Below are 18,792 nucleotides of genomic sequence, written 5' to 3'. Positions count from 1 at the left end.
GGAGAGGATGGGAAGAAAAACAAACACTTCTGTGCTGGTGGGAACATAAGTTGGTGCAGCTACTTTGGAAAACAGAATGGAGGTTCCTTAAAAAACTAAATATAGAGTTACCATGTGATCCTGCAATTCTACTCCTGAGCATATACCCAGAGAAAGCTCTAATATAAAAAGATACATGCACCCCAATATTCATAGCAGCACTATTTATAACAATCAAGACATGGAAACAACAGATGAATGGATAAAGAAGATGTGGTATATATTCACAATAGAATATTACTCAGCCATAAAAAAGAATGAAATAAAGCCATTTTCAGCAAGATGGATGAACCTAGAGATTATCATACTAAGCAGGTAAGCCAGACAGAGAAAGACAAGTATTATAATTTTTAGCTTACATGTGGAAGCTAAAAAAAAAAATGAAACAATGAACTTATTTACAAAACAGAAACAGACTCACAGACATAGAAAACAAACTTATGGTACAGTTCCCACTGTGGCTCATCAAATTAAGAACCTGACTAGTATCCATGAGGATGCAGGCTTGATCCCTGGCCTCGCTCAGTGGGTTAAGGATCTGGTGATGTCACAAGCTATAGTATAAATCTGAAGCTCAGATCCCATGTTGCTGTGGTTGTGGTGTAGTCTGGCAGTGGCAGCTCCAATTCGAGCCCTAGTCTGGGGACTTCCATATTCTGCAGGTAAGGCCCTAAAAAGAAAAAAACAAAAAACAAAAAACTTATGGTTACCAAAGGGGAAAGGATGGGGGGGGGAATAAATTATGAGTTTGGGATTAACACATACACACTCCTATATATAAAAAAATAACCAACAAGGGCCTACTGTATGGCATAGGGAACTATATTAAATATCTTGTAATAGCCTATAATAGGCAAAAATTTTTAAAGAATATACATGTGTATGTATAAATATATATATATTATATAACTAAATCACTTTGATGAACTCCTGAAACAAACACAACATTGTAAATTCACTACATTTCAATTTTTTAAAAATTTAAAAAGAAGATGGAATAGAAGATTGAGTGGCTGTGGGTGAAACAAAGGAGAGCACCGGAAGAGGCTAATGTTGGGGGCGCTCAGGTGAAGCTCCATGAGGGCTTGTCACTGCTACTCAGATGCAAAAGACATATGATGTTCTTTAGTCTTCATATCTTGCACTATGTCTAGAGAGTATCTGCAGTCCTGGAACTTTGTGATAATCTTATTAGAGAAGGTAAGAAGGCTTTGTTACATCAAAAATGAGAAATTATATTCAGATATTACCGATTGTCAGTGATGTCCGGTATGAAAGAAGAAGGAGGCCACCTCACAGGTGTAAAAGCAGTGACCAGCTCAGGCTTGCAGAGCTTGACTGTGGATGGGCCTCTTTCTTCATCTCTAAGGAAAGCAAGGTGGGGTATCTAGTTCTATCCAGACTTATGAAACAACTTAAGATAGAGATATACTGAGTAAAGGGCTGAAAACCCAATGGGGATAATACCTGATTATTAACACTTTATTCAACAGAAATAAAAAGAACTTGGTTGAGAAGCTCTGAATTTCCTCTAGAATTTTGAAGCTATTATGAAAATTATCTATTATTTTGGTGTTTGCTCCAGAGAACAAAGTCCACTCAACTCTTTGGCCCAGAATTCTCTCAGAACAGGTAGTTCTTGCACTTCCTGAGGCTGCTTGTTTGATTCCCCAGTGTTCCCATATTCTTGTAATAAATTCCCCACTGTTTAAGTACATTAAAAGGCTTGGGTAGAACTGGATATTTAAATAATTCCTTCAGCCCAGAATGCTGCTTCTGGCAGTGGAGTTCAGAACAGATATTTAGTGACAATTTTTCTGAGTTCCCATTGCCACGACCACCTTATTCATTAGAGATATTTCAAATAACCCAATCTTTTCATCTGTGAGTTATCAGGCTAACTATTACAATATGTTTACTCCACATACATATCTAGTATCTACATATTTGTTAGAATTGTATGTTGCTACAGATAAAAAGAATCCTACTCCGGTCATTTAAAGAAACAGAGGTATATCTTTTTATCAAAGTAAGGAGTCTTTTTTGAAAAAAGCAATCTGATTCTTAGTAATACCAATGCTTCAGTGATGGTCCTAGCCTTTCCCTCATGGGTGCAACTACTGCACTATTACTACGGTAATATTTGAATTATGTCATTCTACTATCTTCATCTAGGACAGATGGACAGATCCTAGGGTGCCCAATTCCAGAATCTAGTATAGCTCTTTTCCCTTGTGGGTTTTCTGTGAAGGTTTGTGGTTAGCCCAGCTTCCAAGTGAACTTTTCAGAGAATTCCTTCAGCCTAGGTCCATGGGATACCAACAACACTTACCATGAGCATCCTCTTCCTTTCATTCTCCTCCTTCACCTTTCCTGTCCCTTTAGACCTAGAAGTCCCATCTACAAAGGCTACTCTGTTCAAAGACAGAGATGGCAAATAACTCCTAAGGTGACTAAAAAGGCTTTTAGTCTACCTTAAGAATTATTTCATTATCCTGGATCCCCTAATGGGAAACTGCAGATGAGATGCATGTAGTAAGTTCTCATTTTCTTTCAGTGTGCTTTAAAAATTTCTTATTTCTGCTTTTTCTATTCACTGTTCTTTTCTCACAGTTGCCTTCTTAAGCTTCCATTTAAGTGCTGTAAGCTGGTTTTCATTTATTTGCTCACAGTTTTTCTAGTTTTCTAATTTTTCAAATACTGGAATCTTACAATTCCACCAAGTATATGTGAAAAATAGAATAGGCTGAAACATCTCAAGGCATTATGAAATCAATACTTGAAAATGCATAGATTTTAATGTCTTTTAAAATACCATGTGGAAGGATGACACAATTTTAGGTTAAAACTTTATCTTTTTTGGTTAATTATGAAATTCCAGTTACAAAATTAAGATTGAAACAGATTCAGTTACACTAAAGACTGTTAAATTGTTGGTGAATTACAACAACTTTATTTAGTCCAACAATGGATAGTGTCCATTTCAGTAATTACAGCTAGAAGACTATTCCTGTACTACTTATTAATAAGCTTTTTCTGGGAATCTCTGCTGAAAAGTTTATTTGGAAACTTCTTGTCACCTATAAATACCCCAAGAGTTAAAATAATCAAACTCTCCTTGACATGGTATTTGAGATAGGCTAACTGAAGAGGAAAATGTGGTTTTAATATTTGTTGACCAAAATGTCATGTGTTTCATATATAAAATGGTTTACTTGGAACTGAACAGATAAAGCCATCCAAAATTTATCCTATTTTAATGTTGCAAAATCATTTGGTATTTTTGTGAGGAAATGCCATGAATTGATTCAAATAATATAAAAACTATTTTTTTTACTACACATTTCTGATTTTAAGATGAATCATAACATAAATAATTTTTTCACAAACTAAGTATATGTATTTCCATCCTTTCAATGAACATAACAGACTTGCTTAACAAGAGGCTGGAATCTTATTAGTTAAATTTATTATCACTTCAGTGAGCACTCTGCTTCCAGTTGCTCACACGCAAACACACAGATACACACACACCTCCACACATTTCTCTCCATATTCCTTCTAGTTCAAGAGAATAGATTGGTAATCATTTCCAATCTTCATTTGGCAACAAATCCATGCCAGCATGCCAGTTCATCTAGCATTTATTGGGTAATGATGTGCTGGATTGTAACGAGGTCAGATTGTACTAATAAGGACAATTGTTGGCTAAACATTGAATTCTGAGTCTTTCTCCACTCACGTATTGTTCCTATTGCCAATCTTCACTACTTTTCATTTTGTTATTTATTCATGTCACAGCAATTGTACCAAAATAACCTTAACCACATCTTTTGACGTGGGAGAAGTCATAGTGTTGGTCAAGGCAGGTGAAACGATAATGAAGGTATCTTCCTTTGCCACAGTTCATCAACTAGGTTCTGGATCTTACTGTGGGCTTGCGTGGGAGAAGTGGGGTCAGGAAAGGAGAGCAAAAGAAAAGGTAAAAGGGACTTGCAGACAAACTAAAAAATATTTAGAATTTTTGGCCCCATATGATTGCCTACAATGATTTGACAGAAAAGTAAACATCTTACTTATACTAGTCATCTTCTTATACTTTCTTTCTGCTCACTTTCTCCTCTCCTGTCCTCTTCTGCTTTCTGGGTCTTAATGCTCCTCCCTGCCCATATTCTTTCACTCCTGTCTCCATTCTTCCATTGAAATCGGATAACCTCTTGTGATACTATATTCATTCACATATAAACATTTCACCTTTGTCACTGATGTCGCTGGTTATTCCTCCTGAATGTTTTTCTTGCCCTCCTAAGTTAACTGCCGTGCAGGTGAGTGGATGGGCCTCACCATCCACATGTTGTTACAGGTATAGTGAGTGAATAACCATGCCCGCTCTCCTTCTAATCTTCTTTTTTCAGAGTAGTTACATTCAACTACTTAAATTATAAAACAAATCCTAATCCTTCCCTTATTAAATGTTCTGTGATTGCTGCACTATTCTTAAAACAAAGTCCAAACTCTTGACCATGAAAGTCCCCTATAACGTGGTCCCTCCCTAAGCCTCTGCTTTGATCTCCCTTGACTCTCTCCCATGGGTACTGTGCTTTAACCACGTTCACAACTCTTGGTTTCTCAAATAAACCAAACTTGCTCTCATTCCAGGGTAGGTTTGAGAGAGAGTGGAAAGGGGCTTTGAACATACTCTTGCCACTGCCTAGAATCTTTCCCCATTACTTACACAGCTTTCTCATTTAGTTTTCCAGATCTCTGTTTAAATATCAATGCAAAGACTATTCTTTCTCAAGTAATTTCCTTGTTTCTCTGTAAAACATACACACACAAAATCGCAAGACACAATGCGTCTACACAGATGTGTGCACACACGTACACATACATGCATATACATTATAGAGACACAGGTGAACACACACAAGCACATATGTATCACTGCTGTCACCACCATCACAGTTACGTGCACAGTTATGACACTGCTGTTTATTTTGTTCCCAGTACTTACAGAATATGTTTTTACCTTGTTTGTTTGTTTACATATGTTATATATGTTTCTTTCACTTGAATGTAACCTCCAAGAACATTAGGGGCTCATTTTCTCTTTACATAGTTGTATCCCCAGCACCTAGGCCACTGCCAGGCGCATTGTAGGCACTGACAAAATATGCTGAATGTTGAAAGAGCTGAGTGAGATTAGTTTGATTTTAAACTAAATTTTTAAACAAAATTATGCACATTATTTAAGTAGAGGAATAAAAACAGAAAGGACTTTTAAAAGGGTTATAACTTCATTTTATAGTGTTTTCTCAAGTCTTAAGGATATCTGAACATCTAACCCTGTTTAAATCCTCCTAACACTACTAACTCAAGGAATTAGTATTCTAGATTTAGGAGTACAACCAGTCAGGACTTTGTATCTGTGGGGTTTGCACCTGCAGAATCAACAAACATCAGATATTTAAGGAGGAGATGGGATTAAGATGGCGGAATAGAAGGACTGGAGCGCAACTTCTCTCCTAAAAACAGCAAAATTCACAACTAAAGGCTGAGCAGTCTTCAACCAAATGGACCAGAAACCTTAAAAAAGATATCCTACTCCAGAAGACAAAGAGGAGGCCACATCATGAGATAGGAGGTGTGATTACACAATATAACCTCCCGGGTGGGAAGCCCCACAGACTGGAAACTAACTGGTTCACAGAGACTCACCTACAGGAGTAAGAGTTCTGAGCCCCACATCAAACTCCCATGTGTGGGTATCTGGCACTGGGAGAAAGAGCCCCTGGAGCATCTGGCATTGAAGCCAGTGGGGCTTGTGCACAGGAGCTCCACAGGACGGGGTGGGGTGGGGGGACCCCATTCTTAAAAGGTGCACACAGACATTCACGTGCACTGGGTCCCAAGGCAAAGCAAAGTCCCCATGGGAATCTAAGTCAAACCTGACTGCAGTACTTGGAGGACATCCTGGGAAAACAGGGGTGAATGTGGCTTGTTGTGAGGGAAGGACATTGGAAGCAAAGCCTCTCAGGAATACTTGGAGGTGGCCATTTTGGGAAAATCTAGCCCCACCCATCAGTCAGGGCTGAGAAGCCCCAGGGCAAACAACAATCCAGGTGGGATCACAGCCCCACCCCTCAGTAAACAAGCTGCCTAAAGACCCCTCAGGCACACAGTTGCCTCTAATCCCATCCAGAGACTAAGTCCCACCCACCAGAGGGACTGGAATCAGCTCCACCTACCAGAGAGCAGGCATCAGCCCCTCCCATGAGGAAGCCTACAGCAAGCCCCCATACCAATCTCAGCCACAGGGGGGGAAGACACCAGAAGTAAGAGAGGCTACAACTCTATTATCTGTAAAAAGGTCACCACACCAAAAACCTATAAAAATGAAAAGACAGAGAACTATAACTCAGATGAGGGAGAAAGGAAAAACCCCAGAAATTCAGCTAAGCAATGAGGAGATTCTCAGCCTCCAGGAAAAAGACTTTAGACTGTTGATGCTGAAGATGATGCAAGACATTGGAAATAAACTGGACGCAAAATGGATAACTTACAGGAAACACTGAGCAAAGAGATACCAGATATTTAAATTTTTTTTAAAGTCCAGTAAGTTTCAAAGAGAAAAACTTGAATTTGCTGCACACTAGAAATAATTTACATAGAGTTTACCTTGTATTTACAATGATTTATGCAGTGTTTACTTTGTGTTAGGTATTGCAAGCAATCTAGAGATGATTTAAAAACATATGAGAGGATGTATGCATAGGTCCTATGCAAAGATGATACCGTTTCGTATAAGGGACTTGAGCATCCATGGATTTTGTTATCCACAGGGGGTCTGGGAACCAGTTGCCCAAGGATACTGAGGGAAGACTGTCCACATACCAAACCCAAGAGAAATGAGAATCCAGCCAAAAACTATATACTGGGTCAAGCCTGGTACTCATGGTAAAGAGTGTTTATCAAGTAATGAGCAACCAGCATCTACAGCAAGGAACTCCCCCAGAACAGAGCTAGACAAACATACCACAGATGGCCTCATGACTAAGCAGACATATGCACTGGGTCTGGTGCTGTAAGACTAGGTAGAAAACTGAAGGAAGGAAAATCACAGAGTTAGGCTTTTCTGAACTGAGATTATTCATATATCATCTCCTTGACTACATGTGTTCTGAATGCAGATGACTTTCAAAGTTTAATTCTTCTTAGAAGTTACGTTTCTTCTGAAGAGAGTCCCCAAAGTACTGCGCACTCAGAGGAAGAGCAGTTTCAAGGCCACAGTTCTTTAAATGTCGGTGTATAATTTTGGAAGATATTTAATCAGAATTCCTTGAAGATTATAGCAAGGATTGACAAACTACTGCTGAGGCTAAACCTTGTTTTGTAAATAAGGTGTCACTGGAACAGAGCCATACTTATTCATTTATGTATTTGTCTTTGACTGCTTCTGCCTTACACGACAGAGTATATGGCCTACCAGACCTAAATTATATACTATGTGGCCATTTATCGGAAAAGTTTCCTAACCCCTGAATTAGAGCATACAAATGAAGACTCCATTTTATTTTAATGGTGAAACATCCAATTATTAATCAATGTGAATTTACAAGATAGCGCTCAAAGCAACCAGAATCCTACCAAGTTTTTTGCTTGCAGAGAACTCCACTAGCCTCCTCTTAAGAGCCTTCTCGGAAGTAAATGTTCAGCTGCATTGCATTCTGGACATTCTATTTGCAATTTGTCATCACTTTTAACCTATTAACAACTTGCATCCTTTACATTTTCCCTTCCTGTTGCCCCTGACATTGTGTATGCCTCTTGCTGTACTTGTGTACTATAATATTTAGAAAATGCTTCTACTATGTTTTTAAGATTCCACAGGAATCTCTACTGCTTCTTTAGGGAGGGTGTTCTGGAATCATTCACATTCTTCTCTCCTTACAACTTATTTCATGAATTGCATATACTGAAAATATTTCATTCACCAGAGAGTTTGGGGAAATTATTTAAAACAATAAAATAATATTCATTTAAATTATATAGACCCAGAGAAGAAACAGACATATCAAGGTCCAGTTTGTGAACAAATTTCTCTTACATGTAATATATAAGATCCAATTTTTAACATAAGCTGGAAAATGCAACTGACAGAAGCGACAGTTTACATTCTCAGGCTCAAAAGAAATGGCTATTTTATGACAATGATAGCAAATCTGGAAAGCCTGAGGAAATATTTTTCCTTAGTAAACATTTTAGTTCACTGATAATTTTCTGTCAATTCATAGGAATGCATAAAAATATTTAAGCAGATGCTTATTTTACCAGGCATAGGGTTTTTTTCTCTGTAATTGTGAAAAATACATTGTTAAATACACAATTGAATGGAGATTATAAGTACTGTTTTCTTGCAGAAATTATGAGAGGAGTTTTCTCTCCTCTTTCCCTGTCTACAACAGTGTCTGGAATACAGTAGACATTCAATAAAAGTCTGAATGAATGAATGAATGAAAAGTAAGTTAAAACTCTACTCTGTATAAATAGTTTTGAAAAATTCATCCCTTTACTGGGATTTTCATTCTTGAATAAATTTATACCTGTGTACTTCTGACTTTTGCTTATTATAGAATCACTTTAAATCAGATTACTACCTGGAGAACAATTTGAACAACATACAAGCAAGAATGCCCAACCTGATTCAACCTCTTGTGCATGGTTTCACTGGCAAGCAGTCATGGAAGGACCCAACTTGTACATCTATTCTGGAAACTTGCTTCATCTCATACAAGCCAAAATGAGCTGACTTATTAAAAACTAATAATGTCAATAAAGGAAATAAATAGATTAATGTATCAGAAAAGAGTCCAGAAATATATGGCCAATTCATTTTTGGTAAAGATGCCAAGGTAATTCAACAGAGGAAAATCTTTTAAACAAATGATGGTGAAACAACTGGATTCATGTAGCAGAAAAGTTAATATTAACTCTCTACTTTCACAAAAAAACAAATGTTAACTCAAGATGGATCATAGAACTAAATGGAAAAACTAAACGATAAGCCTCTAGAAGAACGTATAGGAAAATAATTTATGACCATGACATTTACAAAGATTTCTTAGACAAAACACAAAAGCACCAAACATAGAAGTAAAAGAATTTAAAATTTTACTTCATACAAATTAGAAAGTTCTGTTCTTAAAAAACATCATTAAGAAAATTAAAAGGTAAACCATAAATTGGGAAGAAATGTTTGCAATATATATATTGATACATATATGGCAAGCAATCCAAAATGCTTTGCTTAATACTGGGCAAAAGCTTTGAGTAGGTTATTCACAACAGAAAATGTATAAAATATCAATAATTTCATTAAATAATAATAAATATAATTCATTGTTATTCATCAGGAAAATGCAAATTAAAACCACAGAGATACCACTATACACCCACTAGAATGGCTTAAAATTTTAAAAACTGCCAATAGTGGAGTTCCCATCATGGTGCAGTGGTTAACGAATCCAACTAGGAACCATGAGGTTGCGGGTTCAGTCCCTGGCCTTGCTGAGTGGGTTAAGGATGTGGCATTGCCATGAGCTGTGGTGTAGTTTGCAGGCAAGGCTCGGATTCCGTGTTGCTGGGGCTCTGGCATAGGCCAGTGACTACAGCTCCGATTAGATCCCTAGCCTGGGAACCTCCATATGCTGCGGTAAGCGGCCCTAGAAAAGGCAAAAAGACAACAACAACAACAACAACAACAACAACAACAACAAAAATTGCCAATAGGAAAAACCGAAACTTCCATATATGCCTGGTGGATGTGTGAAATATTATACCCACTCTGGAGAACCATTTGGCAGTTTTTCATAAAATTAAATCTATACCTACCTGATGACATGGACATTCTAACCCTAAGTAATTATTTAAGAGAAGTGAAAATAGATGTCTACAAAAGAACATATATAAATGTTCATGACAGCTTTTACTCTTAACAGTGAAAAACTGGAACCAAGATAAAAATACATTAACAACTAAATGGATAAACCAATTATGGCACATTCACAGAATAGAATATTACTCCACAATAAAAATGAACAAATTATACACAATGACATGGATCTCTTTCAAAATATTATATTGAATAAAAGAAGTCAGATGCAAAAGAGAACACAATTATTTCATTTATATGAATTTCTGTAACAGGAAAAGCTAATCTGGAGGTGACAGATCAGTGATCACTTGCTGGGTAGGTGGGTAGAGAATGAACTACAAAGGTTAATGGTCATGTTCTTATATTGCATCATTGGTGGTAAAGCAGATGTAATCACCAAACTCATCAAACTGTGTACTTAAAATGGGTGAGTTTTATTATATGTGAATTATATATTAATAAAGATGATATAAAGAAAAAAACATTTTAAATGGGCAAGATACGAATAGATAACTAACAAAAAAGAGAAAAATCTTCAATGAGTTTGTGTAAAAATACTTAACTTCATGAGTGATAAAGGAAATGCAAATTATAACCACAGTGACATATTATTTCATACCCCTTAGTAAGTTAAACATATATCTATCCTATCATCCATCAGTTTTAGTCTACCTCTGAACCCAAGATAAACAAAAACATATGTCCACCAAAAGTCTTATGCAAAAATGTTTATAGCAGCTTTAGTTATAGGAGACCAAAACTGATTGACAAATATCAATCAAGAGGAAAATAGATAAGCGGACGTGGAATAAATCTATAAAGCAATAATACCTACTATAGGAAGTGAACTAATAATATTTACAGCCATAGGAAGAATCTTAAAAGCATTCTGAGCCAAGAAAGTCAGATACAAGAATACATATTGTACGATTCTACCCATATAAAATTCACAAATAGCCAAATCATTCTCTCGTAATTGAAATCAGAAGAGTGGCTGCCCATAGAGGGAAGACTGACTGGAAGGGATGAAAGGAAAATTTCTGGGTGATCAACATGCCCTATGCCTTGATTAAGGTGATGGTTTACACGGCTGTAAAAACGTATCAAACTTACTGATTTTTAGGAACTTGAATTCAAGAACTTAGGATAAGTTACATTTCACTCCAGGTGAATTTTATCTCAGTTAATAAAAAAAAAAAAATCTACCAAGTCAATTGAATAACTATATCCTTTTTCACCCCTTTTCGTTCATGGATAATCTGGCTTAAAAACACATAATTCTGAATTAATGTTAAAAATAGATTTTATCTACTTTTCTTTAAAGTACATTTTAAAAATCATCCTTTTAAATGGAATTTGATTCTCTCTAGTCATTGAAATATTTAACCCATACTTCACATTATTGCTAAAATCATCTAATGAAGTAAAATATTTGTTAATTTGTTTAGTAATACTTGAAGTTTTTTACTTAAGGACTGACTACTTTTCTTTGGATTCCTTTTCTATAGCAAGGGACTATTTACTACACACTGGTGAGAAGCAAGTGGAAAAGAGCAAGGTTAATGTTGCTAGTTGACAGGCAAAATTTGAGACCGATTAGCTACCAGACAATAGAGAAAGAACACACCTTCTAAGAGCTCACCTTATAATGTTTGTTCTTTATCTTTCTATTTTGGTTTTTGTCATAGCCTGCTGAACCCCTCAGCAGGGAAGCTGGTGGCAACAGGAGCAGAATAGCTGGGAGCTCTAGGATTCACATCCCCTCTTCTGGGAGTTCCTGCAATATGTGAGGCTGGCTGCCTGGAACAGGAACCCCAGCCTTTGTTGCCTGGAGGTATCCTGGCAACCTGTCAACAAAAGGGACAGGAGTGAGTTCTATAGTAACAGATTGGAAAACCCAAAACAAGGGGTGAAGAAACTCAGAAAGAGATGCCAAGATAGGTATGCACCTCAACTTTTTTGGAAAATGACTCTGGGAATTTCACCAATGGACTAAGCATCACACAAAGGCAGGCAGAATAATTTAAGACACAAGGCTTGTCATGGCATGGGAATTGAGTGGAGACACAACTTTTTTTCCTAACTAAGAAAAAAAATTACTAATTGCCCTATTGATCTTTTCTAGGGTCTTTAAAAAGGATTACCTATACAGGAGAGCTTGGCCTCTGAAAAGAAGGAGATGGATATTCTCCATGGTTTCCAAAGGGTGCTTTGGTCTAAAAATGTTATAAAATGCAACATATAGAAACAAATTAGTTTATTTTCTAATGTGTCCTAAGATAGAAAGCAGAATATATAATATGATCTCATTAATCTATATGTGTGTCTGTCTGTGGGCACATGCCCATATACATGCACTTAAAGAACATATACCAAAATGTTAACAGCAGTTATCACTAAATAATGAAATTAAGAAACATTTCATTAAATATTCTTTAGGATTAGGAATTAGGGGGGCGGGGAAAACTCTAATCTCCAAGATTCCAAAATCCTGTCCTTCACCCCCAAGAGAACTGAATTGGGATATATAGGTAATTCACAGAACTATCGATTCTGTTGAAATGACTTCAGACCTCACAGTCTAAAGACCCCACTGGATAAATAAGTTCTACATTCTAACACTCTATAATGCTCTAGAGATAAGTCCATATGTCCTCTACAGGGATTTAAAGATATTACAATTATACTATCACATAAAATAGTTCTAATTTGGATGCTTTTCTCCTGAAACCTTTCATAAGACGCTACACAGAGATGATAAAGCACGCCTAAAATAACTTAAGAGCTGTTATAAGAGGGACTAAATATTGAGATGAGGCAAGAAAATTTAGTTTCACATTTGGCTTCTTAGAAATTTGTGGGTCGCTAGTAAACATATTTCTTACTTTATACAAACTGCATGCTTTCTTGGCCCTATTGTGAGCGAACTGAGATATTTCTCTAAAGAAATTGCCCAATAAATAAACACTATCCCAAATGCACACAGTATTCGGTCCAGTGGCCAGCTATTTGAGCCAAATGGCAGAAGAACAAATAGGAAACGCTGGCCTAGGATAGGACAACCCCGGGAAAACACCAGGAGAGCAGATATTTTCTTGCTAAAATAGGGCAAAGAGTTCTTTATCTGGACTGGAGTGGCTGCTCTCAGGAGGCCTGAGAATAACAGTTCTTCCAGCAGTGGGCACAAGTGTTCGCTGGGTCACTAAAGGTGCATTCACAGTCCTCTCTTCCCCAGTGGGGTTGCTGAGTTGCCAGCTGCTTTTCTGCATTCATCAGAGATGTTTCACAAAGCGGTTGGAGAGATGCCTTTGTTTTCTTCCCAATTCTGGACCCATTTGAAATTCTTGGGTTTGTAGTTGAGGCTTATATTGAACTTCTTGGTATTTAAATTGATTTCATCTTGGAAAAATAGGCCTTCCTAGGTATCTTCCTCTCCCTCTCCCCCTCCCTCCTCTCTCTCTCTTTCACTTTCGAAGGAACAAAAACTTTTAGGCAGATTATTTTTTTTTAAATTAAGCTCAAAAGTCACCTTGGACATCATATAGCTTTACAACACAACCTTTTGATGATTTAAGTGTAAACGAAGCAGAAACATATGGATTCCATTTCCCATAAATCACACGTGATCCTTAAAAAATCAAGGGAGAATGTGCTCAGCAAGACGTATTCTCTTTGGCTGAACCCAAAACAACTGAAGAATACTTGGAGGCCGATAGATACAAAATATTTACCATCCCTACTTATAACATTGGAGGAGAAAAAAAGCCCTTGATTCATGGTGACAGTTAAACTGCTCACATATGCTAAGTGGGCAACCAGTAACTAGCACAAGCTTAAAGATAACTGTGTTCTTTCTTCTGTTCCCACTTCAGCCACTCAACTCAAACACTGATCAAAAACACTGAAGCCCTTACTTAACAGAGCTAGTCAGGTTTGATATTGCTTGAGCTTTTCTCACCTCAAACAACTGTGAGTTATTTCAAGCTGTTTGATGTCCAGTCATGTTTGTGTCACTGTGGGATGACGCCAGCCTCTACCAATAATCCAGATCTGATCCCTTGTGGCAAGAGCCCCACCACAAGGAATTCTGGCTGATTTCCCCCTCTCCCAACCCTGAATAAAACCACAGCTGTTGTGCCTGCACAAGCCCCTGACTTTTTTCATTAAAGGAATAAATCATGATGATTTCATGGAGCAGGAGAAATGCTGCTCCTTGCTGGTATCTCTGATTGTCCTGATGTCTCTTCATTAATGCAAAGTTCAAATCTTACTTTGAAAGCTACTAAGAGTCCTTTAGAGTTCATTTAAATTGGATAGGGGCTACACTTTGTGTGGAAGATTTTTTTTTTTAACAGCAGCAGTAGGAACTTAAATTGGATGTTTGTGGAGTTTGGCAAAAATACATCCACTGGCCATCTTGTCCTCTTTTACCCATTTATTGTTTACTTCCCCTTTGCCTTACCAAGTCAGAAACAGCCAGTGCCAGCCACCTGATATCAGTTGTTTCAAATCCTTTAACAACCCTGCAAGGAAAAGCATTAGCAGCCTTGTTTTACGGATGAGGAAATGGGCTCCCGGGCTTTACTGGGCTTGCCCCTATTGCAATGCTAATCCAAAGCAAAACTGGGATGAATTGTGCCGTTCTCTTGTCCAAAGACACTCCTTCCAGTGCCTCCTGCAAGATCTCTCTACCAGACGGCCACACAGAACAGTCTGACCTCAAAAGAGAGAGCCATTTTTCAAGATATGCCTTTTGTCACAAGAAAAGCCTTTCCATAAAGTGTTACTCACTGCATTGAATTTGAAAATGTCTAAGTTTAAAGTATTGCAAAATGTGTCCTGTGGTAGATTAGAAAGAAAAATGACGGGTGTGTGTGTGTGTGTGTGTGTGTGTGTGTGTGTACATTTCAAATATAGACTTCTAAAAGTTAAAAAAAGAAAAAGTACCATATTGTAGGGGGTTCAAGCCCAACAGATCTCATATCCTCAATTTCCCACCCTTCCCCAGGATTCTCTGCCTCAGGGTAGTGTTTCTCAACTTTTTTTTAATTGTCTCCCCCTCCAAGTATTTATATATATATATATATATATTTTTTTTTTTAATTCTTCCCCATACCACCACCATGAAATTTTAATACCACAGATATACCTTATATCTGTTTATGTATTGTGGTCCTTTAGTGGCCTACAAATCAATGTATTACCTAAGATTATGCCACCCACAAAAAAACAATTTTTACTGTCCCCAGGGTAGGGGTGGGATGCATGCCAAAGGGACATACATACAAAGAGAGGACAATGTTGGCTTCGGATAATCCTATGGTCAAACTGATGCACAGAAAAAAACGACCAACTTAAAAAAAAAAAAAAAAAAAAAAGCATAAATTGTCCCTTAACTGTGTTCAAGAGAAAAATGGACTTGTTTGAAAAGGGGCAATAAATGCATTATATTTTTTATACATTTAAGTGGTTTTATCATAGAAGTGGAACTCTTGGAGCTCAAGTGGATTTTAAAGTAGCATCTAGCCTAGCCAACTATCTTCAGGCAAGAAGATATTATTGGTCTATTTTATTTTATTGTCTTTTTGCCATTTCTTGGGCCGCTCCTGCAGCATATGGAGGTTCCCAGGCTAGGGGTCTAATTGGAGCCATAGCCACCGGCCTATGCCAGAGCAACAGCAACGTGAGATCCGAGCCGCGTCTGCCACCTACACCACAGCGCAAGGCAACGCTGGATCCTTAACCCACTGAGCAAGGGCAGGGACCGAACCCGCAACCTCATGATTCCTAGTCGGATTCGTTAACCACTGCACCATGACGGGAACTCCAATTATTGGTCTATTTTAAATCGATGAGGCATCTAAGCTGAGGACATTAGTTATTTGTTTATGTGCTATAGATTTAAACTCAAACTCCAATAAAAAAAAAAAATTGTCAAAGGACTCCTTTGCTTTATCTTTGGCATAAGGAAAACATGCCAGGAAAAGAGAAGGATTTTTTGCTTTTGATCTTACTTCCTATGGACAGAGGATGTTTCTTCAGTAATACTTCTTGCTCTACTGATAATAAAATATTTTGTATATGTTGTGCTATAAAACCTTCTGTTTCAAGGTCCTGAGATTCTAGCTTTTAAATATTTGCTGTGAGTCTGGACAACTCATCACAGATCTGGCTCTCCAGGCCATTCTGACACTGCTCTCCACCCTTCTCCTCCACCTTGTTTTCCAACACCCACTAAACCAGGACTGAGCACAGTACTTGTAAACAGTAAATAGTAGGTGTTTAGTAAATATCTGCCTGCTAAGTGGGGGAACATACATTTTTTGTTATAAGAGATAATAGTGACCCGTTTGGTTGAGGATAAAATTACAAGATGTTAAGTCCAGATTAATACTCAAGGTTTTCTATTTAATGTAATGTAAACATTTTGAAATAATTTTGCCTTTCTTTTCAGAGAACTGGCAGAAGTTCAAACCCTTAGGGCATGGGAACAATAAATGCTTAATAAATACTTAATCACTAGCATATTACCCACAGATTTCCTAAGCTGGTTTAAATTAGAATGTTCACGACTGATAATGGTCTAATATTTTACCTTTTCATGTGTATTTTATGAAAGGCATTTTGATCTCTTAGTTGAAAATAGTAAATTATAAGGGAATTCCCTCTTATTTTAATTCTTTCCACACGTCTCAGAAGAAAGGTGTTTCTTCTCTAGTATTTTGCTTCCCTATTTGGTCCCTCCTTTCTAGCACCTCTAATTTCTTCTCTTCTACTGGTTTCTCCTCTCAATCTTCAGATAGTCTCAGGAGTCCTCTGTCTTAAAAAAAAAAAAAATCTGTGTTTGTTGTGTGCGCATACCCTCTTCTTGATAAAGAGGAGTCTAATTCACTGCCCCTATTCTCCTCATATCTTCCTTCATTTTAAACACCCTCTCTAGCCTATCATCTGGTTCATATGCTCTTCTCTCACTGAAGCATCATCTTAGAACATCATCAGTGCCATTCTGGTCAACTCATCCAAGAGTATTTCTCAGTTCCCTTCACCCACAATGATGCTGATGCACTTAACACTGTTATCTACCAACCTGTTAGAAATTCTCTCCTCTCTTCTGTTGGCCTAAAAAAAGTACAAATTCCTCAGACTGATTTCAAGACCTGATGAATATCCAAGACCTATCCAAGAAGAGTCCCAAACCTAAGTCACTGCCTGCAGTTCCCAGTGTGGAGGCTGTAGGTCACTAGGCTGAGCGAGTGGGGAGAGAGATGGCAGCTGATCAGTAGGGAACACTATATTCTGAGACCTAGAAAGAAAGAAGAGAGGTTCCTCTTGTGGTTTGCCAAATCTTGAGGCAGGCAGTTTGCTACTATTGAGTTCTCCCTTTGCTATGAGAGGATGGAGCTTTCTGATTTTCCTCACTCTCTTTGCTGAGAGAGAAACTTGGTTACAGTAATAACATGCAAAAGCATTACCTAAGAGTTAGTTACTATCAGCAAGACCATGTGTGCTGGCCTTGTAGAAGCTCTTCCTGAACTCCCTGAAGCTTTAAGTTAACTCATGTAGCAACCATGTTCCCATCACCCTAGCAAGCTGCCTAATGAAGCTGGAGTGGAGGCACATGGTAAGGAGCACCATAAAAGGGCAGTACTGTCCAGAAACCCACCCTAGTCTGACTCTGTATCAACCAAAACGAAACCTGATAGGAAGATCACCCTTTGAATTGGTAGTTTTCAATGGCTGGTGATTGCTCCCTCCATTCCTAGTGACCTTACATTTGGCAATGTCTAGAGTTATTTTTGGTTGTCACATACAGGTTTGGGGAAGTGCTCTTGGCATTTAGTGGGTATAGGTGAGGGATGCTGCTAAGTATCTTACAACACACAACAGAGTCTTCCACAGAATGTGGTTCAAAATGCTGAGTGCCATGGTTGAGGCTTGTGCTCTGGACTCTCTGAGTGTTCAAATGAGAGTGCTTTCTTTCCAGAACAGCCTGTGTTAACAGCTCTTTCCAGACTCATGGTGCATAACTAAGGGATTACAGTTACAAATGAAGCAGCAGGCACAGAGATTTTAAGCAACTTAGTCATATTTCTACAGCCAAGTGAGGACACCTTTGAAATGTGAATGCAGGCCCTGCCTGACAGATTTCGAAGCCTACGTTCTTTTCCACATCATCTGCACCAAACTAGGCGGTAGACATTCAGTCTTAGGTGACTAAGGGTGAAATCACTTCTGTAATGCAAAAGCCAGCTAGAGAAAGTACAAGGACAGAGAACTGAGCCGAGTCTTCCCCAGTGAAAGCTACAATGGAATAAGAGTGGATGAGAATAAAACTAGGCGACGTCTAAACTGTGGCCAAGTACATACTCTAAGGTATGAAGATAGAGCTCAGTCACAGGAAACTACTAAGACAAAGTCAACTGGATTGGTCAAAGGCAGCCACACCCATGTTTGCGCCTAGATAAAGCACAGGCTGGCACAGGCCCTTGTAAAGAGATGATCCCAGTTAGGTGAACATGGTCTTAACATGGTCTGCTTCTTAATGTGCCCTGTTTCTTAAAACCTTTTGGCTTTTAGCCACCTAGCTCTGCTGTACCCCACAGCTTCTACCCAATAAGGGAACTTCTCACTTCCCCTCTTACTTCCTGAATATTCCTTCTCAGAGCAGCTGCTCAATACACAACCATTAACTTGTGAACTTTATAGGTACTAACATATTGCTTTTGGCTCATGTTGTTATTTTAAACAATATATTATCCTTCCAACATCAGATGCAGAAAGAAAATTTTATTTTCTAAAGCAATGGAGTCCCTGACTTA

General features: G+C 37.9%; 1 protein-coding gene across 1 annotated transcript in view; it reads right to left on the bottom strand.

Annotated features, from left to right (window-relative positions):
- The window catches only part of LOC100525452 (zinc finger protein 474), a 136,530-nt gene that overhangs the window by 44,054 nt on the left and 73,684 nt on the right, over positions 1–18,792 (bottom strand). Inside the window, exon 6 of the mRNA XM_021084681.1 lies at positions 11,616–11,820. The gene's annotated coding sequence lies outside the window, so the exon portion shown is untranslated. The remainder of the gene's footprint in view (positions 1–11,615; positions 11,821–18,792) is intronic.

The sequence above is a fragment of the Sus scrofa genome, chromosome 2 (assembly GCF_000003025.6).
Source record: "Sus scrofa isolate TJ Tabasco breed Duroc chromosome 2, Sscrofa11.1, whole genome shotgun sequence".
NCBI lineage: Eukaryota > Metazoa > Chordata > Mammalia > Artiodactyla > Suidae > Sus > Sus scrofa.
Note: the sequence above shows the minus strand (reverse complement) of the source record. Positions and strands in the feature narration are given on the sequence as shown.